This window comes from Chrysochloris asiatica, unplaced genomic scaffold (assembly GCF_000296735.1).
Source record: "Chrysochloris asiatica unplaced genomic scaffold, ChrAsi1.0 scaffold00040, whole genome shotgun sequence".
Classification (NCBI taxonomy): domain Eukaryota; kingdom Metazoa; phylum Chordata; class Mammalia; order Afrosoricida; family Chrysochloridae; genus Chrysochloris; species Chrysochloris asiatica.
In genome coordinates this window covers 13,576,360-13,583,538 of record NW_006408558.1, presented here as the reverse complement: position 1 = coordinate 13,583,538, position 7,179 = coordinate 13,576,360, and the positions used below count along the sequence as shown (strand labels likewise).

Below are 7,179 nucleotides of genomic sequence, written 5' to 3'. Positions count from 1 at the left end.
CACTGTGTTTCCTGGAGAGAGGCAAAACAGAGAAACGGGGTGGCTGAGTTACAGGGGGCTTTCCTCAGGAGTACCATGGAAGGGAGGCCCATTCCTGGGAGGACAGAATGCAACCACCTGACCACAACCCAAAGGTTACCTCTCAGATGGCTCCTATGCCCACAAAGGGCTAGCGTCTCAGTCCCACCCAAATGGCAGGAAGAGGCCCTGGTGTCCAGGGGACAGGGGCTGTGGCAGGGCAAGCTATGGGGCAGCAGGGGACAAGTCTAGGGGTCACCAGTTTGTCGACTTTACCCGTTTTCAGATTAAGTTTATCATGCCATTTTGATGTCAAAATCTTCTTTACAAAGGTGTGTTACTGACATGTGAGCCAAATTTGGCTCACTGTCTGTTTTTTGTAAATAAAGTTTTATTGGCACAGAGCCATGCACATTCATTCTCCTATGGTCTCTGGCACTGTTTTTTTTTTTCCTTAAGTTTTTATTGTGAATTGAGTGATAGCTTACATGGGAGAACATGGGTTTTACACTCATCGTTTCATTGCAATGATTACAATCCCCTCCGTGTATCATCATTCAACAGTATTTGCTTCTATTCTCTCTGTGTTTTTTGGGAGGGGTGATGTACACAAAAACATTCAGGAATGTATAATCATTTAAACAACCAAAGGGCACGTTCTGCGAGCCTACCTCCTGGCCGCCAGCACACAGCTTTTCTCTTGCCATGAGTCTAGGGCCCTTCTGGCAGGAGTTCTGGTAGCATAGTGGTTACAAATCGGGCTGCTAATCTCAAGGTCAGCAGTTCGAAACTACCAGCTGTTCCCTGGCAGAAAGATGAGGCTTTCTGCTCCTGTAAAGATTTGCAGCCTTGGAAACCCTGTACAGGGTCGCTATGAGTCAGAACCGACTCCACGGCACATGGATAACAACAACATCAACAACAACAGGGTCCTTCTGGCAGCTGTTGCTACAATGGATCAAGTTCCAGCTCACCAGAAGCTCCTTGGAAACACTATACAGGGTCACTATGGGTTGGAACCAACTCAACAGCACATAACAACAAAAACAACAGAGATGGGTGTCCCTCAAATCCAGAATGATTTCTCATTCCAGGAAAGGTGAGCTGACCCTGCTTGAGGACCCAGTATCAGCATCTTACCTGTCTCTTTGACACACACTGTATCTGCCGTGGCATTACAGGGGTGGACGGCTATGCTGCCTTCAGGGCACCTGAGTGGAGAGTGAAGAAGGCCTGAGCATCACCCCCACCAGCCTGGCCCCAAGCAGCCTCAGCAGGTCGGGATTTAGGAGGAACCGCACCAGCTCCCAGGACCCCGGCTCCTAGGACAAGCAGCCCCAGTGTTTCCTAGGCTACCGGACCCAAGTGGGGCCAATGAGGGAAGCATGGGGGTTTCCTGTGGGAGAAGACGCTCTCTCTTGCTTTCTGAGTGCTATGGTGTTTGGATGTTAGGACAGGATCTGTCCCAGCCACAACCCACCAAGAAGGAAGTCAGCCCAAGAAGTACAGAGGCAAGAGACTCATCAAGAAATAGAGCCAGAGCCTTGATCATGCCGGACCTGAGGCCGTCCACGCTCGGGACTGGCAGGGGGATGGCCAGTCATAAGACAGAGCATGCGTTGTGTTTTTAAAATCTCCAATGTGCTTCCCACACACGACGCCTTTTCTATGTGGTTTTCTGGCATATCCATTTTCTCTACTGGAGGCTCATCTCCAATGGGGTGGTTCTCACGGCAGGGGCCGCAGAAAGGTGTGGGGGCTGGCATGCTGGGGTGACAATACCCCCTGACCATGTGCACCCAGAACTTCAGAACGTAACCATGCCTGGAAACGGGGTCTCTGTAGCTGCCATTTGTTGAGAGCAGGTCACACAGGGTGTTCCTGATTCAGTGGCTGATGCTCTTGTAATTTGGCTGGCAGAGACAGATACAGGGAGAAGGGCAGGTGGTGACAGATGCAGAGATTGGAGCTAAGGGTCTCCCTCGACCATTAGAAGGTGGGAGAGACATGGAAGGACTCTCCCTAGAGCCTTCAGAAGGGGGTGTAGCCTCCAGAACTGAGTGAGGACATTTCTGTTGCGGCAGACCCCCTGGTTGGTGCACGTTGTCTCAGAGACCCCAGAAGCTGATAACTGACTGACTGTCCACGCTGACCAGAGCACTATCCCCATAGAACACTATGGCTCCCTCCACCCCAGAGGCCATAGTTGACCTTAGCACCTACAACCCCCATCGGCCCCATCCTGCTTGATTCTCATGGCCACACCAGAAGTGCTGTGTGGATGGATCATCTCCCCAGTACTGGGGCCTTGAGGCTGCAGTCCCTGTAACCCCCCTGATAACTGACTACTGGCTGATTAGATGAACGAGTGAATGAGTGAATGCATGAAGGAACACTGGCTCTAATGTAGTCAATCGCTGCCTAAGTCCCTTGTACTCATAGTTTTTATAACTCCCATCAGGTGACTGGGTGGGGTTATGCAAACGTAGATCCTCATGCCCACCCATGGGACTGGGCAGTTTGCTAATACTAGAAATAAGGTGAATGGTCCTCTTGCAAGATAAGGATCATAAAAGTAAGGTTTATGGGACCCTCACACGGTTAGTGTGGTCATCCCACTCAGCTTACAATCAGCCATCCCAAGACAGTTTGACATCAGAGACCGTGAGAGACGGTGAGAGAGGGTGAGAAGCAGAGGCAGCGGATAGGAGACCAGCGGAGACAGTGCGGGGCATGGAGAAACAGAGTGCTGCCAGAGGGTCCCGGCTATGGCACAAGAGGGAAGGTAGGTGGTCGGGGGAGGCACGTCCGGCCTGGTCGATGCTGCTTTTGGTGCTCCTTCCCCGTGACGTTAGAGGAGGTCAGACGCCATCCCCATGGCACTGACACACTGACCCAGGCCCTAAGATGCAGCTGTGAGATTGGATGGAGAATCTCAGCTCATGGCACTATGACCCCCAAAGTCAAAAAGGCAGTTTGTGTGTGGGGGGGTCCCTGATCCGCCAGCACCCTCCCAAGGCTGGAACCTTTGACACTGTTCACAGAACTCGCAGCTCCCGGCACGGCAGAATGTCCCCGTCTTGCACTGACACTGTTCATTTCGGGTCGAGGTACAGTTGGCCACCACCTCCTGGTCTGTGTGGGAGGAAGAGGAAGGTCAGTCCCCAGGGTGGGACTCTGCCTGGGAACACACTTCAGGGGAGGAGGTGGCAGGCTTTCTGTCAGAGAACATGACGTGTCCTCACCTCTGCGCCTCTTCCAACAAGGACAATATGAGGCAACACCTGTCCCATTCCCTACAACCTAGGGAATCCTGGGAGAAACCGCTGGGAACCCCTATAATCTAGGGTGTCCAGGGAAAAACCAGTGGGGCCCTAAAGTTTGAGGTGCCCAGGAGACATCAGTGGGGGATGTCCAGGGAGAAACTGGTGATGGACCCTAAAACCTGGGATATCCCAAGAGAAGTTGATAGGCTTTACAATTTGAGCTATCACTGTGTTGATTATGGGACCCTGAATTCTGAGGTGTCCAGGAGTTCTGATGTGGCACTGTGGGTTAATGTGCTGGACTGCAAAGTCACTCTGAACCATAAAGTCGGCGGTTCAAGCTCATCAGCCACTCCTCAGAAACTCTAAACAGGGATGCTATGGGTCAGAACTGACTCAACGGCACTTAACAACAACAACAATGGGAGGAGACTAGTGGGGGTCTCTGGAATCTGGAGTGCCCAATGTCCAGTTGGTACCCCTCAGGAAGAATTTGGGGTAGTCCCGTAGGATTTGAGGTGTCTGGGGAAAAGCGGGTGGGGCCTTACACTTTGGGATGTCCAGGAAGAGATTAGTGGGAGTCCCTGGTGTTCACGGAGAGATTAGTGATGGCCACTCCTGTTTGTGCACGAAGCTGCATCTCCTGTCAGTGCTGTGTCTGACACCGTTGGGAGAATTTACATAAGTGTTGAAATTCAGGTTTGCTGATGTATGTTGGTGGGTTGCGTTAATTACACTCATTAAAATCATTCATGCAGGTATTTGTTAAAACTGATCTAGAAATCATAGTGACTCAGACGGACTTATACATATTAACATAGAACAATGTTGCCTAAAAGTCTTCCAAATCCTAATAATTTAAAGACAGCTCTTTAACCAGGTACATGTATCTTTGGGATAGAAACAAAGATGCTGAGGGCCTCTCCTTCCCCAGACTGAAAGTGGGCATGGAGTAACGGGCACTCTCCTAGCTCCATCACTGACAGTCCCTACAGCTTTCCTCAGAGATGTGCCTGCCTCACACTTACCCTTCGAGCACTCGGTACAGGGCAGGCAGTGGGTCCAGCCATTGGAGTGGGCCATGTAAGTTCCATGCTCACACACTTGACATTGTGTATCGTTCAGCTTCTTGCTACAGTGTTTGATGACGTATTCACCTGGGGGCGGTGAGGGGGGACGGGAGGACACAGCAGTGAGCAGGATTTCAGGCAACCCAGTCCTTCTCCAGTAAGACCCGATGTGCAGTCCCCTCCAGTGAGTCTAGAAAATGAGGAGGTCCCAGGGACCCACTCAGCCTCCAGTCCTCCTTGAGACTATTGTGGACTGCGACCCCTCAGAGAGGTGATGAAGGTCTGTGTTCCATCCTTCCAGCCTTCACCTACAGTTCATTCATTCCTAAACCGCGGGGGTGGGTTGGGGTGTTTACACACGTGTGTGCAGAGTGTAGGGAAAGCATGAGGTGAGGAAGCTATGGAGGTCAGGTGTGTGCAATGTCACACGTGTGTGCAGGTGTGTGTGAGCGTGTCAGTGGGGGAGGTGAGGATGGTAGTGGCCCAGGTGTTAAGCATCAGGCGCCTCAGAACCCACGTTCCTTGGAGGCAATGTCATTGATGATGGGATGGTGCACATTTGTGAGTGTGTGTGTGTGTGTGTGTGTGTGTGTGTGTGTACACTATGGCAGGTACAGGGGCCCCCGAAGAGGTCCGGGTTCCTAGATATCTGTTGTGTGTATCTGTGTGTGCAGTGGTGTTTCTGGGAGGTCCAGGTGGTGGGCAGAGAGGGTACAGATTGAAACCAGTTGTGTGGAGAGGGATGTGCATTACAGGTGTGTGGGGTGTGTACAGGAAGGCATAGGTGGGAGTGTGATGGTGAGTGGAGGGGGTATAAGGAGGTGGGCGCCTTCAACAGGAACTCCATGAGGGTTCAGGTGTATGGAAACAATGGTGTATGTTGGTGTGATGTTTGATGCAGGTGTCAGTGGCCTCTGAACAGGTGGATGCAGGAACTGATGATGCTAACTGACCACAGGGATGTACAGTGGGCAGTGGGCAGAACTGGCTTCCCGGCTCTCCTGACTCTACCTCTGATCTAATTTCAGGGCACCCTTGTGAGGATGAACGTAAGCCCTGGAGACTGGTCACATAAGAGCCAGGTGACCTGGAGCCACCCTCCCCTTGGAGCATCTATCTTCAGCCTTGATTGGAGTCCCCCTCATGACTGGAAGGAAGGAGGGACGAGTTCGGGCTGGGAGAGAACCAGGGACAGCCCCCATCTGTCCTCCAATGTCCTGCTCAGCCCAGCCCATAGATGCACACAGCACCCTGTTTACATAGGGGCTTCTGCCAAAGGGGCTGCAGGATACACCGGCCCAAGGTGGAGTGGTCACCCTGATGTGGCCAAGCCCCCAGACCCAGGACAACCTCTGATTCCACTCCCAGGTAAGAAGTCTGCTCTGGCAAGTTGTGGAAGGCATCTGGAGACTCACCATGTGTGCAGTTCAGGCAGCAGCGGCCCTCATAGTGATGTTCATCAGGACCACACTGGGTCACGCTGGTCGCCGTAACCACCTTCAATTAGAAAGAGGAGGTGGGGGCTACAGACATGTCCCTCTCTCCACGTACCATGTCTTCTACACGTTTCCTCATGGGTTTCAGCAGAGAAGGCAGTGGATGGCCACCCACAAAGAGGGGACACTGGCCTCTGATGGGGTATGGACTTCATTAGGGAGCACCCAACAAGACCATTTTCTTACCTCCTTCTGTCCTGTCTGCTCATTACATGGACTGGATGTTACTTCGGGGAGGCTACGCTTTAGTTTCCGAACGCATGTGGTTTTACTGTCTACCTTCTTAATCCTTGTTTTCTAAACTATTTGCAGAATCAGAACCAACTCCTGTATGGGAATGAGTCCGTGGAATTCAGCGAAAATTTGCTTTTGTTGGTGTGGCTCTGCAGGATCAGCAATGGACTACTATAACCACAAGGTTGGCAGTTCAACCTCGTGAACTGCCAACCAAGGAGGTTAGCCTCTCTTTGGAAACCCTACAGAAGGTCGCTATGAGTCAGAAATGACTTGACGGTACTTACCAGCAACATATCATTTGTTGAAGTGTTGTATGTGCATATACATGCTGCCAAGAACGTATATTATTATCTATCTGTTGGGAAGTGGGATCTATTAATGTAAGTTTATGTGTGTGTACATACCTTGCTTAGGAAGCTTGTTGATTATCTTGACTCTGGTAACGTAGTGTTTAGGAATTGGGCTGCTAACCTTAAGGTCAGCAGTTCGAAACTACCAGCTGTTCCACGGGAGATAGATGAGGCTTTCTGCTCCCGTAAAGATTTAAGCCTCAGAAACCCTGTACACGGTCGCTATGGGTCGGAACCGACTCCACGGCACATAACCACCACCACCACTAGTTGTCTATATCCTTTACTAACTTTCAAACTAAAATTGGCTGCTTGATCTACCAGTGATGAGGAAATACTCCAATCCTCTACTAAGTGTGTGGATTTGTAGATTTCACCTGGTAGTTCACAAAGGAATTAACTTCTATGTATTGTTGTTGAGTGCGCTACAGTTGGTTCTGATTCGTGGTTATTAGGTGTAGTCGTGTTGGTTCTGACTCATAGTAATCTCATGTTTCACAGAAGAAAGCACTGTCTGCTCCCTGCCATCCTCACAATTAGGTTACGCTTCAGCCCACTGCTGCGGCCACTGGGTCAGTCCATCTCGTTGGACTCTTCTTCTTTTTCACTGACCCTCCACTTTTCCAAGCATGATGTCCAAGACTGGTCCCTCCTAATAATACGCCCGAAACATGACTGACTCACAGTGACCCCATATAGGGTTTCCGAGGCTTTACATTTTTGTGGGAGCAGAAAGCCTCAT

The 7,179-nt window shown here is 50.9% G+C and overlaps 1 pseudogene; it reads right to left on the bottom strand.

The window, feature by feature from the left end:
* Positions 1–2,648: 2,648 nt before the first annotated feature.
* Positions 2,649–7,179, bottom strand: part of LOC102836302 — a 31,936-nt pseudogene continuing 27,405 nt past the window's right edge.